We start from the raw sequence: 20,725 nt of genomic DNA, 5'->3' as shown, positions 1-20,725 counted from the left end.
CAAGCAGTACGAGGCCTGAATCGCAGCCACATTTTCCTATCTTGGGATAGATAGCCTCTTCCATTTGATCCTTCTCCACCGTTTGCTTCCATCTTGTCCTTGGTCTCTCAAAGTATGACCTTCAACTGCTCATGCTGCTTTGGTATATTATTTGACCTCATCTTACTGACTCCATTATTTCAATATCCAAACCATTTCAAGCTAGATTTATGTAATTCTCACCCTCACTGGAACTTGCCTCTGATATCTTAATGTCATATAAAATCATCCCATTTTATGTCAACTCTTTTCTCAAGTGTATTTCAAAGGAATCTTGTTACCCTCGTCGAAGGAGAGGGTATTGCATTTGGGTCTGTTTTTCTTGTTTGGTTTTTGTCCACACAGAACTTTCATGTTTTTCTCCATAACCGCTTGTTGGATCGAGACGAAATTTTCACCATAGGAGCGACTACTCAAGTGGAATGTTTTATTGATAATTATGATGTCATAGGTCACATGGTGTGGCAGCCATGTTGAAAAAAATGGAAAAACTTTTGACCTCTATCTCTGAAACAGCACGAAGGAAAAAAAACTGAAACTTGGCAAAGGGCAAGTACTCCTCATGGGGGAATATATGATGTGATTTTTTTATGGCATCATAGGTTCCTTCGTGATAATTGCAAATGTAGAACATGACATCTGATCAGTATAAAAAATCAAGGCAAAACGTTACACATATGACCACCTATCCATGAGGAACAAAAGGTTCACACACGTGACATCATAGGTCACAAGGTTTGCCAGCCACATTGGATTTTTCCCTAAAACTCATGAAAACCTTCTTCTCCAGAACGGCTGGACAGATCGAGGGAAATTTCACTCAAATGTTCCCCAAGCCATGGGAGTACAAGTTTGTTATGAAATAATTCAAAGGTCACATGGTTTGGCAGCCATATTGGATGGAAGAAAAATTAAAATATTGTTTTCTCCGGAACCGCTTATTCAATTGAAGTGAAACTTCACATTTATGATCTAGCGATGAGGAAGCATGTTTTAAATTTTAACTTGATCGGACGCATGGTCTGGCAGCCAGAATTATTTATTTTTCTCCCACACTCTTCCCTCCAGGTCTTCCAAACAGCTGTTCACCACCATCTCTTATCTTCCCCCATCCAAAACCATGATCTTTTCTGCCCCCGTTAATCCACCCCAAACACACCTTCAAATTCCCTGCTTTCCTTCCTGAAAGTCCCTGTAGTGTCCATCTTGTTTACCCCGTCCCTCTTCCTTCCACAGATATCCTATGTCTCTGTTCCCCACTGTTTTGTGCTTCCCTCTCCCGCCCCTCGTTATACGTTATGTGTGTTAGCTCTTATACGAGCCTTGATATTGTATATTAAAAAAATGTTTGATGTGGGTTCTTTTTTCTTCTTCTTTTTAAAAAAGGCTCACTTGTCTGAACCTGGTTGGGTTTGAGGGTAAAGAGGAGCAGCTGAAATGCAAATCCTACCCAGGTTCCTCCTGATGACTTCATCTTTGCTTTTTCCTTGTTTGGGTTCTTTCTGATGACTCCAATGCAGTACTGTACCCATTTGGTCTTCCATTAGATTTGAATTGAATTCATTTTTATTGGTCCACGAGTCAGTAAGTGACCACTATATTCGTTATGGGTGTGTGTCTGTCTGTCTGTCTGTCCCGAGCATAGCTCCGTGGGTTTTGATCCGATCCTGATAAAATTTGGGTGGGTGGTTTATATCATGATCTAGTTGCGTTTTCCTGAGAATGGAAGTGTTGCGCCCATTATGGGCGGAGCCGCGCCAAAAAAACGCGTTTTTAAGGGGTAGCCGATTTCAAGTTACATCTTCTCCGAGAGGGTTTGTTGAATCTGGCTGGGGTTTCGGTATTTGGTTAGCCCAATGGCACCTGCATAGCCCCACGGAGCTCGATTTTTCATTTTCATCCCAAGGTCAAGGTCACAAGGTCATGAACTTAGAAAATGTCAAAAAAAATCAATAAATTGGGCATCGAGCTCCTTGGGTTTTCAACTGTTTCGAATGAAAGTTGGTATGCAAGTAGTGCTCTTAGAGTACTACAACTTTCATCATTTACGTTTTTCCCGATTCCCGCCAGTTTGCCCGTGGCGTCCCCTCAAAAGGTCAAAAAATAAATAAACCAATGTCACCCGCAGGGTGACCCGTATCTTGCCAAAAGGTGACCACGTGTGACTTCTTTAAGGTCACACTGAGGTGAACAGAGCTGCTATTCACCAGGAGTGACTCCTTGAGGAATATCTGCCTACGAGAGATTCCGATGAGAATCGTTCTACAGAGCAACCATGAAAAATATGCTTTTGCCTCAACATCACCAAATGACGTCATAATGTCTCAAGCTTGACATATCTAGAAAGCACTCATCGAGGTGTTCAATTTGAGGTACTACACGATATGGTTCCTAAAACTTGAAAATTTGACCTTGGGGTGAAATATGTTTGACCTGAGGCGCTAACCATGAAGGTCAAGGCCAATCGCCACCAAAAATTAATCAGCTGAGCGCCAGACCATGAACTATATTCCCATGAAGTTTGAAGACGATCCGATCAAAATTACTCAAAAAATAAGGGTTTCGTCGACTCCCCTGATTTGCGCCAAAGTGACCTTGACCTTCAAAATTTTGTGCACTGAAAGGGACCTCTATAGGCCTCTGATATGCGAAGTTACAAAAATTTCCGATGATAACTGTGCTCTGCAGAATTTTTTATACGTGATTACAGACAAACAAACAAAAAAAAACATACAAGCTGACTAACATATCTTGCAAAACTTCGTTTTGGCAAGATAAAAAGGCGAACCGTGTACATTACTCGTGAACCATCGCCGTCTCCAGACTTGTCCCATTCTAAAGGCAATTGAATAATAATAAGTCATGGGTCAGGTGTCCAAACAAAACAGGGTTGCATCAAAGCAGGACTTCATGGTACCCAGTCATCACTGTCAGCAGTTATAAAGTGGTAGTTTTAATTATATCTCATTAATTATTTAACACATCGGTACACAAAAGCAGTCTTGGTGAGGGTCTGCAATCTCTGATTGTTCTTTTTCTTGTTTCTTTATTTTTTTTTTTGCATCTCAACTTGATCAAATCAAATGCAACATTCACAAAAGAGATCGCTCTTCATCGCTTTTATAAACTGCGATGCTTTATTAACATTTATTGTAATCGCCCAACAATTTCAACTCTATTAATTGCAGCAGTTCTAACCAATGCCTCCTCTTTACTCACAAGTTAGTGGCATGTCTACATTATTCTTGAACGATCTCCACTCAGTGTCAAACCAGAACTCAAACCAAAATTAAGCTCAACAAACTTATGGGACTTCGCATTGTCATGCACAATGTCATCCAGGAGTTTGGCTCCAGCGAGCATGTTGACAGACCACGATGAAAAATGAAATTAAAACAACACTTATTAAACAGCTTTTACACACAACTTGTAAATGCCAACGATTACACAAAAATGCCAAAACTTAAATCGGTGTACTTCTAAATGAATCAAAATGACATTTTATCTTCACGATAATCCTTAAGTGCCAAGACCTCAGGAAATAAACTGCACGATTTCTAAATTTCCAACTAACCCCAAAAAAAAAGCAACCGACAGGATGACAACTGCAATTTGTGACGAGTTCACAAAAAGTCACGCAACTGGAATCAAAGCCAATAGTACGGTTCCGTCAACAATACGTGCCTTTACGGTGCACGAATGTTGTTAAACGCAGCATACACATTTTAACATTTCGACTCAGGCTTCGACGAGCAAGGGGGGCTGGGCTTTCATTCTGCGTTGGCCTGGTTTTGACAGAGAAGTTGCAAACTTGCCAATGCCTCATTGCCGTAGGCATAGAGTGCACAGCAAAAGATGCTACCAGTCACTTCCAATACCTAAAACGTCCCATGTGGCTGTGCGGTATGCGAAGAGTAAAGTGCGGATAAAACAAAAGAAACAGGAAAAGAAAAAGCACATGATGCAAATACTGAGCACTGGAAAGAACACTATGGCATAGCTTTGTAAGCCATGATCAAAACAGAAAGCGTCCCAAATGCAAAACCCATTCACGTCCACTTTATACTCAAACCAAACCTGATGAAACCAACAGCTAACGAGAACGACACTTAGTAGAGCACATACATCTGCCAGGCTGAACACTGTACGTTTTGTATCTCACCGATAGGCCGGATCTGGATCTATACCTGAACCAAAATCTAATCGGCTTGTACTCATCACCTACCAAGTCAGCCACCGAATTTTGTCCAAATCCGTCCATAACTTTTTGAGATATCATGAAAATATAATTTGAGCCCACTCACTCAATGGTTGCAAACTTGCCAATGCCTCATTGCCAGCTGTCGAATTGGATGTGAGGGGTGTAACTATCCCTATTGCTGACCCTCAAATCAACTGTGATCCACCTTTGTTTGTGGAAACACAGGTTGCGGTGAACCGGTTGACATGGGGATCTGTGGCATCCATGCTGAACTTCTCAAGGCTGATGGAAATGATGTACTCATGTCTTTGCATGCAGTTCTGTGCTTTGCCTGGAACACAGGCATCATCCCAACTGACTGGAAGAGTGGCCTTCTTGTCCCTCTCTGGAAAGGGAAGGGTGATCGCCAGGACTGCAACAACTACTGAGGGGTGACGATGCTCTCAGTGCCAGGAAAGGTCTTTGTCAGTTAATTCTTGATAGGGTTCACCACAATTTGCTTAAGCACCAGTGCCCAGAGCAGTCAGGCTTTACACCAAAATGGTCAATCTTGACCATGTCCTTGCCCTTCGGGTCCTCACTAAACACAGACGAGAGTTTCGTCAGGTGCTGCTTGCAGCCCATGTGGATCTCTGTAAAGTGTTCGATTCAGTGAATCGGGATGCCCTCTGGAGGATTTTTGGTCTACATGGGGTGCCACCAAAACTGATCAATCTGATTTCTGAACTATACTCTGGTACTGAGAGTGCTGTGCGATGTGGTGATACCATCTCTGACTTATTTCCAGTTGTTACTGGAGTTTGTCATGGGTGTGTACTGGCCCCCACGCTTTTTGGCACTTGTATGGACTGGATTCTGGGGAGGATGTTTGAGAGATCAAGCTGCGGTGCATCGTTTGGGAATGTCAAGATCTCTGACCTTGATTTCGCAGATGATGCAGTCATCTTTGCGGAGACTCTGGATATCCTTTTGGGGGCCCTGGAGGTGCTGAGTGAGGAGTCAGAGCCACTGGGATTACGGGTTTCCTGGGTCAAAACTAAGATCCCGGCTTTCAATGACATCTTTGATGCTGCTGTCATGTCTGTACCTGTTTGTGGTGAGTATGTTGAGGTCACGGAGAGATTCATTTACCTTGGCAGTGATAATCATGTCTCTGCTGGCTATGAGCCAGAGGTCAATGGACATTTGGGTTGGGCCTGAGGAGTCATGGATTCACTGGATCATGTGGTATGGTTCTGCCGGGACCTGTGCGGGAGGACGAAAGTCCGAATCTTCAGGTCCTTGGTGCTTCCAGTCTTGCTCTATGGATGTGAGACTTGGACTCTGACCAGGGATCTGAGATGGGGACTTGATTCCTTTGGTACCAGGTCTCTTCGGAGAATCCTTGGCTATCGCTGGTCAGACTGTGTCCAACGAGCGGTTGCTAAGACTCAAATGAGATTTGTTACCTGCATAGTCCATGAGCATCAGGGCATGTGGTTTGTTTTCCTGATGCTGATCCTGCTCACTAGATTCTCTCAGGGAAGGAGCCTCGTGAGAAGAGGCCAATGGGCCAACCACGTTCCTCGGGGTTGCAGCAAGTTGATCAGCATCTTAAGGAGATGGGGATGGGCCAGGCATCTGCCTGGGGGATGGCCAGACAGAGGCCCCTGGAGTACAGGCAGAAAGTGGATGCAGCGATGCACTTCTCTGGCACATGCTCCCATATCTGATCTGACCTGACCTGACTCAATGGTGAAGAATCACTTAAAATATTCTCGGATCCAGATATTCACCAAAAATCGAATCGATTTATCCTTGTCACATACCCAACCTGCTCACAAAGTTGTCCGAATCCATCCATACATTTTTGATATCTCCAGCTAACAAACAGACATGAGTGAAAACATCACCTCCGTCCACCTTCGGTGGCAGAGGTAAAAGGAATTATTACAAAATGTAAATTTTATTAATTATTTTTCTCCATTCTCATGATGAAGAATTTGATGACAATTTGTTGAGAATTTGATGACAAAAGCTCAAATAGTAAAATTAATTTTTATGACCGAGACCAGCGTTTCTCAACCTTTTTACCCTTGAAATAGTTTTCATGTCTCAGGGAACCCCTGCATAAAAAATTATTATATACCATTATTAATATCTAGCTCTTTTATATTTTTATCGTAGTTCACATGGTAAATATAATATTTTTTTTTTTTTCGGATACCTGGTTTGAGGAAATAAATGACCCCCTTTTTGTCAAATTTATTGGCAATGAAAAAAAAAAATCCTGCTCGTTTATGAGACCTCACACCGAGGTTTTAATTCACAAAAAAAAAAAATTTTAATTAAAAAAAAAATAAAAATTAAAAAAAAAACACTTCATGTAACTTCAGAAACAAAACTTAAGCAAATAAAGCTGAAGCAATAAAGGTAAACAGAAGAACTAACCTTGAGAGAGAGAGACTTCGCGCTAGGAAGCACAGAGAAGATAGATGGACACCGTGTATGCGTCCCGTACTTGAGTCAGTCACTCAATGATACACGAATCCGCCGCGTACAAGACGTCCCACTAACCAGTGAGGGCGGTTTCACACTGGCGCCATATAGACATCGTTAAATACATTCCCTATGGTTGTTACAATTGCAAATAAGAGGTTGAAGGCTCTATTATAATAACCAAGGAGTTTCCAGCAATATGCCGTACGTGTATAGTAAAATTACGAATATTAAATCAAACAAAAACGACTCAAAAATACATTAGCCTATTTATTAATGTTTCTCGCGGAACCCCTAGCGACCTCTTGCGGAACCTTAGGGTTCCGGGGAACCCCGGTTGAGAAACACTGACCAAGACAGACACACTGAAACTCAGATGGAAAATAGAAAGAAAGAAAGAAACACTGAAGCGATTATATAAACCTGGCAGTCTCATGTAGCACAGCAGTGGCCAGGTCAATGAGGGTCATTTGTACTTGCTGCGAGTTTGACATTTTGACCAGATTATTAATTAGTTTTCTTCCTATTGTCATGAAGGTTTGTTGAAAATTTGATGACCAAAGCTCGAATGGTCAAAAAGTTATGGCCGAGACAAACACACAGACAAGTGATTGCAAGACCCCGTCTCCCGCTGCACATGGGATTGGGATGTGGTAATAAGTTCATGTTTGCAAGAAAGATATTTGTGCCAAGTTTGGTTGAAGCATCTTCAGTGGTTCACGTGGTATCATTTTAACAAAACATCAATAACAGACAGACGCACAGAGGGATGGACAGACAAACGGACAACCCAAAATCATGATCCCTCCGGACTTTGGTTGTGAAGGCGTAAGACTGAAAGAAGCATCCATAAAACCAGGCTTCACAGATAAAATGTCATTGCTGAGCCCCTGGAGACAGACAGACAGGCACAATTGCAAAAATCTGTCTCTGCTGCAAGGAGGACGGGCCAATGGAGTGTTGCAGCGCTTCCAAAAAAAAAAAAAAAATCAGAAAATGTAATCCTTCATGTGAAATACAGCTTGGGAAATGTTGCAACAAAATCCAGGAAAAGCTTTTAAAAAGTAAAATTCAGGAAGTTTGCAAAGTTGAAGGATTCACACACAAAAATGGTTTGAGCATGTTGCTGTAACAGCTGAAAGCAAAATAAAATGCAGTTACAAAAACAGTTTGGTTACAAAAGAAAACAAAGACGCTTTTTATTCGTCTGTCATCTCCAAATCTTCCACAATCCAAATAAAAGTACACCGGACAGCTTTTCCCCACATTTGTTCAATGCATCCGTGATTCACTTTTCAAATCAGCTCGCCAAACTAACTACTCAATGAAAAGTTGATAGTGGTCAATTTTACCTTTGTACCATTAAGAATATTTTTCTATATGGCCCAAGTCTCGTGTCGGGCTGCAGCAACACACACGCAACACACGCACATTCTACAATTATAATGCTTATTAATACAGCTTAGTTAGAGTGGGAAGAAATCAAGTTTGTCATTTAACATTCTTTAATTCACATTGATCAGAATCTTCAAAAACTTGTGATCACAACTCAAAGGAACCTATAAATGAGCAGCGAATATGAAGTGTTGGAGACTTAGCTAATCCATCACATTTACCAATCAAATGCAGTTGGTGACTCGCGTATTCCTCGACACATTCATAAAACTAAAAGCCCAATTTTCTTCTTGCAGAATACAGATCCATCTGGAGTAACTGTGAGCTTCAAAAAAAAATTGATAAAAGTTAGTAGATCACCCTAGGATTCCAACATGGCCTTCAAAGCCAGCAGCCGACTGGGTATCCTTCATCAAAGCAATCCTCTACCCTTTAGGTGGCACCCCTGCTTCACACCTTGATGCCATGGAAAGCACGGCCCTCAAAATCATTGGGATCCCTCACGACGTAGCCGAGTGTCGAAGCATGTCACTTTTGTCTCGTAGACAGGTTGGTGCCTCTGTATTCTACCGCCCCCTTTTTGTTCTTGCATCCTCTCTGCCCTCTCTTGGCTCTGTCCCTCACAGGTTTCTGCAGGGTGCACACGGTCTGCCAATCACCCTGACTCTTCTTGTTAACTCCCAAAGATCTAAGCTCAGTGCTCACCTGCACTCATTTATTCCTCTTTTCTCTTGCCTGTAGAACAAACTTCCCCAGTCCGTTCAGTCCTATTCTTCCCTCAAAGGCATCAACAAAGTTGTTCACCACCACCGCAAGTCACCCCTATCCATAGTCATGATCTATTGTACCCCAAATGGCCCTATTCCAAAGCACTCCCCTTTTCCAAGTTATTGTGATTCTCGTCCCCCGCCCCAATCACCTTTCGTTTACTAATAGTCCGTTGATTTGTTCCTTTCACATTTCATTCCCACTTCCCCCTTCCTCTTCTTGCTGTGTTTCATTCAGCTTGTGTGTGTGGCGTCCGAGGTGCAGTGGAACAGGGAGGCCGAGAGCGTAGCAGTAACTCCGCTTTATTGCGCGTCCGAATGTACATCACTGCCACCCCTAGCGGGCGAGTCATGTTATACGAAAACCCAATCACGTGATACAGCACACTCCTCCCCCCGTAAAATTACAATTCTAATGATGAAATGACAATTATAACATGACCAACCGAAACCAATCAACAATCAAAATCATCCAAGTACCGCGGCTGTCTCCTGACCCACCTCGGACGGGCAGCGACGCCAGACGGCCCAGGCTCAGACGCCTCCCGGCTTGGTCGAGGCGACACCCTCACCAGACTCGCCCCATCCGCAACAACAACCGCCCCCGGCCGACAAGCTTGCTCGTCGTCCTCGGGCAGGACTGAATCAGGTGAACACTTCATGGGCATCGGCACGTCCGGCCACGGCGACATTACAAGTGGGGGTCCCACATCGCTCGGCACGGGGGGGGGGGTGACGCTGAACAGCGATCATGCATTTGGTCCACGTGCCGCTTCCACATCTCCCCACCATCAGTCCGCACCATGCAATCCGTCGGCCCCAGTACCACAGAGACCACAGCCGGCACCCATTTGGACCCATGGAAATAATCGCGCACCATTACCCGCTGTCCCACATCAAAACCGCGCAGCAGCGTCGGGCGCGACACCGCCCCACTCACCGACCCTCCAGGTCGCAGCAAATCCAGCCTGGACCGCAATGCCCACCGTCCATAGAGACGAATGGCAGGAGAATCGCGTTCCTGTAATGAAGCAAAAAGACATCGACCACCGTCTGCACAGGTGCAACACCCCCCTGCGCAAAGCCCGTTTCAACATTTTAACAAACGACTGCCCATTCGTTGCAGGATGATACGGTGCGGACCTTCGATGTCGAATACCATTTTGACGCATAAACTCATCAAATACACCTGCGATGAACTGCGGACCGTTATCAAAGACGAGAACCTCGGGTAACCCTTTATTAGCAAAGATCGTCTGCAGTTTTTCTACTGTCATGTTCGCTGATGTATGCTGCATTACTACAACCTCTGGCCATTTAGAGAATGCATCGATCACAATCAAAAACGTTTTGCCATTAACCGGCCCCGCAAAATCCACATGGACCCTCTGCCAGGCCCTGTCTGGGATTGGCCATAGTCCTGAAGCTCGACGCGGGTTATCAGCATCTATTTGACACGTGGTGCAACGCTTAACCAACTGCTCAATGTCTTTGTCCAACCCTGGCCACCACAACAGGCTACGAGCAAGACTCTTGGTCTTCACGACACCAAGGTGACTGACATGCAGTTCTTCCAAACACCGCTGCCTGAACTTCGGTGGAATCACCGCCCTCATTCCCCACATAACGCACCGTTGGACCAACGAAAGCTCCGATGCGCGCTACGCGAAAGGCTGAAATGCCGGCGTTGAAGGTAGATCGCTCCAATTCCCCGTAGAAATCGCCTGGACGACACGGGCGAGCACTGGATCATGAGCCGATTCCACCGTGATCAGTTTGGCCGTGATCGGCCCGCTTTGGACCTGGCCCAGCGCGAACACATCAACCCGGTCGGCCGACTCAGACGCAGCTGGACCCTCCGCGCAAGGCAAGCGCGAGAGCCCGTCGCAGTTAGCATGCTTCTCGGTGCTCCGGAACTGAATATCGTAATTGTACGCAGCAAGAAACAGACACCACCGCTGTATCCACGCGGCCGCCACCACCGGTACCCCGCGTTTGGGTCTCAGGATGAATTGAAGTGGTTTGTGATCCATCCGCAAAGTGAAATACCGCCCCAGCAGGTATTGATGAAACCTCCACACACCCTAGACGAGGCTGAGAGCCTCGCGCTCGATCTGGGCATATTCCCGCTCTGCTGCGGACAGGGTCCGGGATGCAAAACAAACAGGCCGCTCGGAACCATCGTCCATCCTGTGGTAGAGCACTGCCCCGATGCCATATGCAGAGCTGTCGCATGCCAATAAGAGCGGACGTGCAGGCTCGTAGTGCACGAGGACCGTATCCTCTGTGAGCAGCCGCTTGACGCGGTCGAACGCCGCCTGGTATGCAGGCCCCCAGGCCCAGCCCTCGTCCTTCGTGAGCAACCGCGTTAATGGCGCAAGTTGAGAGCTGAGCCCGCGCACGAACCTCTGGTAATACTGGGCCATACCAATGAACGAGCGCAGCTGCGTCTTGTCGCGAGGCGGTGGCATGTGCTGAATCGCCTCCACCTTCCGAGGGCCTTTCAACAGCCCCTCTGGCATGATGACGTGCCCGAGGTATTCCAAGCGCTGCTTGAAGAACGCGCACTTGTCTCTGTTCAAGCGCAGGCCACACGCTTCTGGCTTCGTCAGCACTTGGGCAATGTTCGCAAGATGCTCGTCCGCTGTTTTCCCCACAATGAGCACATCGTCCAGGTAGGTTTGAGCGGGCAGGCCAATGCAAACCTGATCCATGGCTTTCTGCCACAAGGCCGGGGCAATTCCAAAACAGAGTCGGGTATACCGATAGAGCCCTTGACACGTGTTGATTGTCAAAAGGTCGCTACTCTCAGGATCCATTGGCAGGTGAAAATATGCATCACACAGATCAAGCTTCGTGAAGTATTGACTCCCCGCCAATCGTGCATATATTTCATCGATTGACGGCAGTGAATATTGCTCCACGCTGAGCCCTGGGTTAACCATGGACTTGAAGTCCCCGCACAATCGGACGTCTCCATTCCGTTTCAGCACCGTGACGACCGGGGTGGCCCAATCTGAGTACGACACCCGTTCGATCACTCCACAGGCCTCCAGCCTATCCAGTTCACCCTTGACCTTGTCCCGCAGGGCATACGGCACCGGTTGTGGTTTACAAAAACGAGGAACCACCCCCTCCTTCAGGAAGAGCTTTGCCTCCATGCCCTTGAGTTTCCAAAGGTCGTTGCAAAACAAACCTTGATGTCTTTGCAGAATCTTCTCCAACTGATCCTCCCATCGGCTCGGCACGGGTTGCACAAGGTGAACGGCGGCCCAGTCTAGCCTGATGCGGGTCAGCCAGTCTCGGCCGAGGAGAGACGGACCCCTCCCCCGCACGACGTACAACGGAAGCGTGGCGACCTGGCCTTGGTACCGCACAGACACGTCTGCCATCGCGACTGGCGTTATCTTCTCGCGGGTGTACGTGAACAGTGTGAGGTCGGACCTGATAAGCTTCAGGTCATTTAGTCTACGTGCGGTCTGTTCGCCGATGATTGACACCGCCGCTCCCGTATCAACCTGAAACGTGATCGGCGTGTTGTTCACTTCGACTTCCACCGTCATCGGGCGCACCGCCGCAGGGCCAATGCATCCCGCAAGGCCAGCTTGTTCACTCCTTCCACAAACCCTCCAACTCAATCTCTCTACGACTCTGCTGTGGGTGTTTCCCCCTTTCTATTATGTTTCCTTCCATGAGCATTGACCATGAGTAGAAAAATAAATAAATAAACGACTTATCTGAGATCACAAGGTGATTGCCTCCCCCTGGCACGATCCAAAGATGGATTTTTTTTTTTGACCGCAATATGACCTTGACCTTCAACCCTTAAGGATAGAGTGTAAATTAAGAAAACACGTCCTCATCTACAATCTATCCACTAAACTCAAAATCATGAAAATTAGAGGAAAATTATTCAAGTTATGATCAAAAATATGTTTTTTGTTAATTCGGTTACATTCCGAAAAACATAGGTCAAAGACACGAATGAAATATCAGGTACACAACTGGTACACTATTGAGTGCAGGTACACGACTATGATGCAAGAACATCTTGAAAGGTCAAGTGGTCTTTGAGATTCTGTATTGGCAAAAAGCATGTAATTTTTTCAGACTCCCATTTGACCTTGACCTTTAACCTGAAAGGGTATGATGCAAGTCAAGCATAAATGCATCTTAATCTAGGCTATCTAAAGAGGACAATTTATGATCGGGCAAACCTTAGTCAAATTATGGTTAAAAAAAAATAAAGTTTAAATGTCTATTTAGGTCATGACCTTAAAATTAGGTCAATATCAAAAAAAAAATGTCGATCCCACATATTTTGTATTCCTATTCCTGATGTAAAATTTAATTCCGAAAGTCCCACCCGGCTCCGAGATACAGCTCAGACATTGGCAGAAAAAAAGGAAGAAAAACAAAAAACATAATAGGTGGTTTTCGTACTCCTTGGGGGTCGAAGAAACTCTGAGTTATCATTAAAAATTGGGGGCAAGTGCAGAAACAAACCCCACAACAGCTCTAAGCCCCCTCCTTTTATATTAGGGGGAGGCTTAAACAAAACAAGAGATGCACACGATACGATGACCCATCCTCAGATACAAAGACACCCTGTAGGTAAACTACAACACGTGCAAGATGGACCTCAAAACATGGGAAACCACCACTCTAAATGGAGATGTCGACATCATAACGTTTGGAGAACAGAGCAAGATCTTTGCAGGACAAGTAAGCATGCCACAAAGCTCGTGCCTCAGTTCCTCCTGGCAGTATCCAGACCTGCAACTGCATATGTAAGTCAAGAACCGGTCTTTCAAGTCAAGAACGACACCAACCACAAAGCTGGTCTTCTGGACTTGTGTTGAACAATCATCCGTCACAATCACGCGAGATACGGACACACGCATATATATGTAAAAAAACACACACACACACACACACACACACACACACACACACACACACACACACACACACATCAAAGCCACACCAAGCCATTGGCTCCCAGGTTACCACATACTTAAAAACAAGTGACTTCAAGTTCTCATCTGAAGAAGGTGGAGAAAATGTTGCACAGGAGACGAAGCAAAACAAAAAGAGACGTGCAGTGATTTTGAAGTAGTGCATTAAACAAACGCATCGCTTTGGAAACAGAACGTTTTGCTACATTAATCATTTTGCAGAATCTGTCATTATCATAACTTTGAAGAAAGAAAAAGAGAAGATGATTTTCAGGGGGAGGGGGGGGGGGGAGAAAGGAAGAAGAAGAAGAAAAAAACCCAACGACATACAAAGCAATCTTTGTTATCATCGAATGTGAAAACAGCTTCAAAGTAAGATTGAAAAAAAAAAAGAAAGAAAGGAAGGAAGGAAAAGCACTACCACTATCACCATAAATCCTGGTGTTGGCTTAACGGTTAAGGTCGCTGCCTCAAAACCCGAGGGTCTTTTAGTGCGAGCCCCTGTCGTACTGTTAAATCCACCAGGTGGGTTGACTCAGCCCGTCATCCTTCCGGGGTGAGCAAAATGGAGTACCAGCTTACTGGAAACGGGGGGGGGGGGACTGAATCAGCGGCATAGGTGTGCTCCCAGTAATGATGCAACCAGAGGCCAAAGGCTGCATACGAAACAATAACGACCCACCACCAGTACTACCACCAAAAGGATTTCAATCTTCTTCTGGGGGACGGCCTGGCAAACTTTTCGCCCGCATCTCGCACACACCGGCTGTCTATACCTGGTGTTCAATTGAAGGTGCAGGCGATAACTCGCCTACTTTTCCACCAAGGACAACGTCCAGCAACTAATGCAAGCAGACGGAACACCACGGCTCGACATCCGTCTGAGGGACGGCATGCAGTGCGTACGAAACACCAGGGTGACAGTTTATAGCTGGGTCGAGATTCGAACCCAGAATAGACGGCTCCAAGCCGAGCGGGTATCACTTCCTCGGTGATCTTGCCAGAGCCTTCGACATTGATCAACAGAGAAAACAAAGCCGAGCACTCAACACAGTACGGTAGTTTGGGTATTTTCATGAAGATCATTTAGATCGACGTTGAAGCTCATTGATTTGAGTGTAAATGTCATATTTGAGAAAACTCTAACTTCAGGTCATGCTGTGCAATGATAAAAACAAAGCACTGGAGCAACTTCCAAAAGTTCAAAAAAAAAAAACAAAGTAAAAACTTTTTGTTTATTTTAAAAAGTTTGTCATTTTTACATGACAAACTACAATAACACCACTAAATCATCAAAGCAAGCACTTACAGAGGCTGGAACACCTTCACTCTGATGTTATAAGGCTGTTTGTAAAAGCAAACCAAACGATTTCACCGATTTCTAAAAATAATACACATGGGTGGCTCACCAGTGTTACCATTTGAGGAGAAGGGACGTGGAGTGTTCATGAGTAGCACAAAGTGATGAATGAAACAAACAAACCAGGAGCAGTGGCTCAATGAACGGATTCGTACCCAGGGACGTGGAGGGAACCAGTGAGGGAGGACTCGTTTGCCTTGACGTCCGGCTCAGGAGAACACTCAACTCGTGCCCGTCCCGACGTCAACCTACATGGCCCGAGCCCGCAAGGCTCATCCTGCCGACACAGCAAACTCCGCCTACCACCACCACCACCACCACCAGACACACGTCCCTTCCGACACGACCCCTACCCATCTTCACATCCCTACAACCTCCCTCACTCCCTCCCTTGCCGACACCCCCTCCACCCCAACTCATGTGCCAAACGGAACCCACGTCACCTCCCCCTGCCAACACACACAAATATATATATATATATATATTCACACACACATATATACTCTCACACACACACACACACACATATATATATATACTCTCACACACACACACACACATATATATATACTCTCACACACACACACACACATATATATATACTCTCACACACACACACACACACACACATATATACTCTCACACACACACACACACACACACACACACACACATATATACTCTCACACACACATATATATATATATACTCTCACACACACACACACACACACACACACACACACACATATATACTCTCACACACACACACACACACACACACACACACACACACACACACACACACATATATACTCTCACACACACACACACACACACACACACACACACACACACACATATATACTCTCACACACACACATATATACTCACACACACACATATATACACACACACACACATATACACACACACACACACACACACACACACACACACACACACACACACATATACTCACACACACACACATATATACTCACACACACACACATATATACTCTCACACACACACATATATACACACACACACACACACACACACACACACACACACACACACACACACACACACACACACACACACACACACACACACACACACCTGCGATTCATCAACAGTTCACTGAGCGCACGTCTCCATGGCACACGCTGCGCTCCCATGTAAATGTGAAACTTACGTGTAAACGCGATCACAGCAATGCAAGCAGCGCACAGCCCTCCAGCCGCCTGAGCTCCATCGATGCAATGGCGGCGGTTCCAGGGGTCTCGGTTGAAGCCCACCAGCTCACTCGAGGATTATTCTTTCTCTTCCTCATTTACCTCCTCCTTTTACATCCTTTACCTCTGACGTCTCTTCCTTCACCACAACCCCTGCCATCGCCTCCTTCACCGCTACCTCAACCGCTGCATCCTTTACCTCCACCTCTGTCGCTGCCTCCTCCTCCTCCTCCTCCTCTTCTTTCTCTTTTTCATATAAGGACACTACACTTCCCTCCCGAGCTCCCCCATAAGGACACAACGCAGAACCATCGCCCCCAACCCCAATGTATAGTTTTTTGTGATGTTTTTTTTTTAATATCACACCAAATGTACGTTGAGCATTAAACCTATTACCATTATACACGAGGTACAAATAATAATAATTCAAACTGTGTAAACGATAAATCTCGGTTAAAGAGCACCATCGCGAACTATACCGCCATGGCCGACATAAACCAGACAAGAACATAGTATGCACAGTGTGTGCCAGATTTTGGAGACCGGGCAAGGAATGACGCAGAGAAGGCAGAAACTCTCAATGTATACTTTAGGAGTGTTTATTCACAAAAGGACGTGTCAACAATGCCCAGTCAGGAATTGAGATCACAGGCCACCATATCTGATGTAGCATGTACATGTACTACACAAGCCAAAGACTGCCTTCTCGCACACATGGACATCAAACAGGTCTCCAGGACCAGATGGGACACACTCAGGTGTTTTAGGAGAAACCCATGAAGAAATTTGTGAACCTCTTGGGAAGATCTTCACCAAACTCTTGAGGGGGGGCAGTGTACCAAAGTCATGGAAACGAGCTACTGTAGTGCCAATTTTCAAGAAGGGAAAGAAGTCTAATTCCTGCTAACTTCAGACCGGGAAGTTTGACCTCCGTGGTGTGTGAGTTGAAGGAGAAGATCATTAGAAAACCCCTGATAAAACATGTGGACGAATACGGCTTACTCAGTACAGAGCAGCATGGATTTCGCAGTGGAAGATCTAGTGTAACCCAAACTACTGGAGGTTCTTGAGTCATGGACACATCTTGACGGAAAACACAATATTGACTGCATGGACTTAGATTATCGAAAGGCTTTCAACAGTGTGCCACACCACCGCCTTCTTCGCAAGCTTGAGTCGTATGTAATTGAAGGATGTCCACTAAATTTGATAGAGGAGTACTTGACTAGTGAGGTCAGGTCAGGTGTGGGAGCATGCGCCGGAGCAGCACGTCGCTGCGTCCACTTCCCGCCGGTACTCCAGGGGCCTCTGTCTGGCCATCCCCCAGGCAGGTGCCTGGCCCATCCCCATCTCCTCGAGATGCCGATACTTGACAGGATGATCACAAAATGTTCAAGTGAGAGGAAAGTTCTCTTACCGGTTGGATGTTGTGAGCAGCATTCCACAAGGATGTGGACTGGGACCAGTATTGTTCATCCTCTTCATCAACGATCTCCCATAGGATGTTAAATCAAATCTGAAGCTCTTTGCTGATTATACTAAGTTATAGAGGGTTGTTGACTGTCAAGATGATACTGAAGCCCTTCAGAGAGACTTGCATGCTGTCACTGAATGGTCTGGATTCTAGACATCGAGATGGGATTCTAGACTCCAAGAAGTGGCAATTACCATTCAATGAAGAGAAATGTAAAGTAGTCAACTGTGGGAGGAAAAATCAGAAATACACTTACTCTATGTCAGATGATTCAGGGCAGATGGAAGTTAAGGAGGGAAAGAATAAAAAGACCTTGGCATGATATTGTTGTGGTTCTGGAAACTGCATCCCTCTAAAGCAATGGCATCCATCATACAGTGATCCCAAGACAGTTATTTCATTAATATACGTACAGTTAGACCTTTCCCTCGTGTGCAAAGGGTCAAACGGGCCGAAGTGCATTGTGTGGATCTTATAGTTAGGTCTGATTATATCTCTATCTTCATTCCTACTCTTTTCCTCTTCTTCCTGATATAAATCAAAGCAGGCACTGCACTCAGACAGCCACCTGTAAAAACTGCAGCCACGCCCTACTCTCGAAGAATGCGTTTTCGCAAACAATAAACAACCTCGCACCCACCATGCAGGACGCACGCGGAGCGTTCTTTTCAACCCATTTCTGCATCTAATACCTATATCTATCCTCTTTTCGATCCAAATCTCCATCTAATAATTATATCTATCCTCTTTTCAATCCAAATCTACATCTAATAATTATATCCAATCCTTTCCTTCAATTCATGACACAGATCAGGGCTGGCCCTGCACACACCACCCCCTGAGAAGATTGACACCGGGATAGATAACCGCATGCTCAATGGCGGACCAGTGCGCAGTCCCGTGATAATTTATCATCGTACACAACGGGGCACAAATAGCACACATCTTCATTCAGGTCTGTGCGCTGGTTCACAACGGCGTCTTACCATCGGTCTTCACTCACCACCACGGATGTCTCCCGCAGACAGCGGACATCCTCCCGCACCTCTGCCTTGATGCAGCTGCTACCAAGCGGAAGCGTGCTCTATGGCCCGGATCGCTAGGGCTATATGGCATATGGACAAAGCAAGTACATTAATCAGCGCCAACCGCGGCACGCCGGGGGTGCCCAAGCAGGCATGCGGGGCTGGCGCGGCCCTCAGCCAGTCGCTGGAGCACGGACCGGGATTTTGATGCAAGGCGTTTCATATCGCAGGGTTCAGAGCGAGACGATTCCGCAGTTTGGACATGTCTTGCCGGATGTAAAATAAGGCCACTTCCGTCCATGACGGTCAGGTCGAGTGGTGGCCAGGGCCCAATTTAAAAGAGGATAGATATAATTATTAGATGAAGATTTGGATTTAAAAGAGGATAGATATAATTATTAGATGTAGATTTGGATTGAAAAGAGGATAGATATAATTATTAGATGTAGATTTGGATTGAAAAGAGGATAGATATAATTATTAGATGAAGATTTGGATTTAAAAGAGGATAGATATAATTATTAGATGGAGATTTGGATTGAAAGGAGGATAGATATAATTATTAGATGTACATTTGGATTGAAAAGAGGATAGATATAATTATTAGATGTAGATTTGGGTTGAAAAGCGAATAGTTATAATTGTAAGATGGAGATTTGCATTGAAAAGAGGATAGATATAATTATTAGATGAAGATTTGGATTTAAAAGAGGATAGATATAATTATTAGATGGAGATTTGGATTGAAAGGAGGATAGATATAATTATTAGATGTAGATTTGGATTGAAAAGAGGATAGATATAATTAATTATTAGATGTAGATTTGGGTTTAAAAGCGAATAGATATAATTGTAAGATGGAGATTTGGATTGAAAAGAGGATAGATATAATTGTTATATGGAGATTTGGGTTGAAAAGAGGATAGATATAATTATTAGATGAAGATTTGGATTTAAAACAGGATAGATATAATTATTAGATGGAGATTTGGATTGAAAGGAGGATAGATATAATTATTAGATGTAGATTTGGATTGAAAAGAGGATAGATATAATTATTAGATGTAGATTTGGGTTGAAAAGCGAATAGATATAATTGTAAGATGGAGATTTGGATTTAAAAGAGGATATATATAATTATTAGATGTAGATTTGGGTTGAAAAGAGGATAGATATAATTATTATATGGAGATTTGGGTTGAAAAGCGAATAGATATAACTGTAAGATGGAGATTTGGATTGAAAAGAGGATAGATAAAAGTATTAGATGTAGATTTGGATTGAAAAGAGGATAGATATAATTATTAGATGTAGATTTGGATTGAAAAGAGGATAGATATAATTATTAGATGCAGATTTGGATTGAAAAGAGGATAGATATAATTATTAGATGTAGATTTGGATTGAAAAGAGGATAGATATAAATATTAGATGTAGATTTGGATTGAAAAGAGGATATATATAATTATTAGATGTAGATTTGGATTGAAAAGAGGATAGATATAATTATTAGATGTAGATTTGGATTGAAAAGAGGATAGATATAATTAATTATTAGATGTAGATTTGGGTTGAAAAGCGAATAGATATAATTGTAAGATGGAGATTTGGATTGAAAAGAGGATAGATATAATTATTATATGGAGATTTGGGTTGAAAAGCGAATCGATATAATTGTAAGATGGAGATTTGGATTGAAAAGAGAATAGATATAATTATTAGCTGTAGATTTGGGTTGAAAAGAGGATAGATATAATTATTATATGGAGATTTGGATTGAAAAGAGA

At 44.4% G+C, this 20,725-nt stretch overlaps 1 protein-coding gene across 5 annotated transcripts in view; it reads right to left on the bottom strand.

Moving 5' to 3' along the window:
• Nucleotides 1-16,718, bottom strand: part of DAG1 (dystroglycan 1) — a 58,020-nt gene extending 41,302 nt beyond the window's left edge. The window contains exons 1-2 of one of the 5 annotated variants that reach the window (XM_085899079.1): nt 16,400-16,718; nt 15,248-15,475 (exon numbers count right to left, since the gene is read on the bottom strand). The gene's annotated coding sequence lies outside the window, so the exon portion shown is untranslated. Of the gene's footprint in view, nt 1-15,147; nt 15,184-15,247; nt 15,476-16,399 lie in introns of those variants that run through there. The other 4 variants (XM_085899080.1, XM_085899078.1, XM_085899077.1 and 1 more) reach the window with 4 other exon arrangements.
• Between the last annotated feature and the right edge of the window lie 4,007 nt (nt 16,719-20,725).

Source organism: Eptatretus burgeri, chromosome 10, assembly GCF_056783735.1.
Source record: "Eptatretus burgeri isolate ZD-2024b chromosome 10, Ebu_testis_v1, whole genome shotgun sequence".
Lineage (NCBI taxonomy): Eukaryota > Metazoa > Chordata > Myxini > Myxiniformes > Myxinidae > Eptatretus > Eptatretus burgeri.
The sequence above is the reverse complement of the archived record's forward strand: the minus strand, read 5'-3'. Positions and strand labels throughout refer to the sequence as shown.